This window comes from Lampetra fluviatilis, chromosome 4 (genome assembly GCF_964198595.1).
Source record: "Lampetra fluviatilis chromosome 4, kcLamFluv1.1, whole genome shotgun sequence".
Taxonomy (NCBI): domain Eukaryota; kingdom Metazoa; phylum Chordata; class Hyperoartia; order Petromyzontiformes; family Petromyzontidae; genus Lampetra; species Lampetra fluviatilis.
In genome coordinates, this window is record NC_136278.1 from 16,494,750 (window position 1) to 16,497,249 (window position 2,500).

Genomic DNA, 2,500 nt, shown 5'->3' on the forward strand with positions numbered 1-2,500 from the left:
CATGAGAGCAATCCGGGCCAATTTCTCCCGTTTGATGGGGTCTATGTGTAAAAATTTTGACTTTTTTGAGTGCAGGTGCAAATCTGCTGAAAAAGCCTGTGGAAGTTTCACGGCGTTCGTACGATATTTGGCGACGCAAAAATGAGCGATTTCCCAGCTCGATGGAATTCGGCGCGAGAGAAACGATGCCCCGTAACGCACATGAGAGCAATCCGGGCCAATTTCTCCCGTTTGATGGGGTCTATGTGTAAAAATTTTGACTTTTTTGAGTGCAGGTGCAAATCTGCTGAAAAAGCCTGTGGAAGTTTCACGGCGTTCGTACGATATTTGGCGACGCAAAAATGAGCGATTTCCCAGCTCGAGAGAATTCGGCGCGAGAGAAACGATGCCCCGTAACGCACATGAGAGCAATCCGGGCCAATTTCTCCCGTTTGATGGGGTCTATGTGTAAAAATTTTGACTTTTTTGAGTGCAGGTGCAAATCTGCTGGAAAAGCCTGTGGAAGTTTCACGGCGTTCGTACGATATTTGGCGACGCAAAAATGAGCGATTTCCCAGCTCGATGGAATTCGGAGCGAGAGAAACGATGCCCCGTAACGCACATGAGAGCAATCCCGGCCAATTTCTCCCGTTTGATGGGGTCTATGTGTACAAATTTTGACTTTTTTGAGTGCACGTGCCAATCTGCTGGAAAAGCCTGTGGAAGTTTCACGGCGTTCGTACGATATTTGGCGACGCAAAAATGAGCGATTTCCCAGCTCGATGGAATTCGGCGCGAGAGAAACGATGCCCCGTAACGCACATGAGAGCAATCCCGGCCAATTTCTCCCGTTTGATGGGGTCTATGTGTAAAAATTTTGACTTTTTTGAGTGCACGTGCAAATCTGCTGAAAAAGCCTGTGGAAGTTTCACGGCGTTCGTACGATATTTGGCGACGCAAAAATGAGCGATTTCCCAGCTCGATGGAATTCGGAGCGAGAGAAACGATGCCCCGTAACGCACATGAGAGCAATCCCGGCCAATTTCTCCCGTTTGATGGGGTCTATGTGTAAAAATTTTGACTTTTTTGAGTGCACGTGCAAATCTGCTGAAAAAGCCTGTGGAAGTTTCACGGCGTTCGTACGATATTTGGCGACGCAAAAATGAGCGATTTCCCAGCTCGAGAGAATTCGGCGCGAGAGAAACGATGCCCCGTAACGCACATGAGAGCAATCCGGGCCAATTTCTCCCGTTTGATGGGGTCTATGTGTAAAAATTTTGACTTTTTTGAGTGCACGTGCAAATCTGCTGGAAAAGCCTGTGGAAGTTTCACGGCGTTCGTACGATATTTGGCGACGCAAAAATGAGCGATTTCCCAGCTCGATGGAATTCGGAGCGAGAGAAACGATGCCCCGTAACGCACATGAGAGCAATCCCGGCCAATTTCTCCCGTTTGATGGGGTCTATGTGTACAAATTTTGACTTTTTTGAGTGCACGTGCCAATCTGCTGGAAAAGCCTGTGGAAGTTTCATCCGACGAAAAAGCACGTTCTCGAGAAAGCAGGAGAGCTAAGTCATTCACAAATTAGCTGGATTTGGCTTGTGGTTCGTTTCCCAAGTAACAGAGCGGCATCAACCTTTAAGTGCACGCCAGTACATCCCCGTGGGATACAGGGGGTCTCGGCGGACTTTGCTTGGGGGAAAAACGTCGAGGTGAGCCGCCTGGCCATGCTGTTCATGGGTCTCTCCTTTTTAAGTTTCGCCTGCCAATTTATTTTCTCTAGCGGTTTTATACACTAACACTCGATGTTTTGGGAAAGGAATACAATTGTTCAAAAAACGTCTTCGCAATTCATGTCGTTAGATTGCTAATGAAAATTCGTAAAAAAACGTACACGCCATACATGTTCTTTGCTTCCCTCTCGATACAAGTGAAGGGGAAAAACAGCCTTAACGGTTGCTAAAAAAATCGCCCTTTACATATACATGGGTCGTCTTCCCCTCTCGACAACGGAGACAAGTAACCCACGCCAGGCACTGTCAGTAACTGCCATAGATCTGCTTTAAAATGCCCATTCGTCTTGCGTCGCTCACGTTCCCGGAGCTTTGGGTAATGTCTGAGGCCTATCCCCGCTAATTTCTACCGTTTGTCGGTAGCTGTCTGTAAAAATATAGCATACACCAAAACGAGAAAATATTTCCATCGCACCTGCACAAGTGTATGGACAATGGCAATCTTCATGCGATGCATAAGTGGTGTGTGTCAGCAGGTTTTGTTTCCCAAGTTTTCCGTGAATGAGCGAGTATCTTGAGCTGTGTGACTCAGCCCGAGGGAGCCTCTTCTCCTCCAGAGTGTGTGGGGAAGGCTGTCCCCTTGGGTTGGTGCTGCACGGGTTCGCTGCGCTGTTTGGTCTTGTGCCAAGGAAGGCTGCCAACTGTGCAAGAATTTTAGGGTTGGTTTCAATTGCCGTTGCCGGTCCATAGAGTAGCGAGCATTGTAAGGCCGCTCTAGAGGTTTGCAG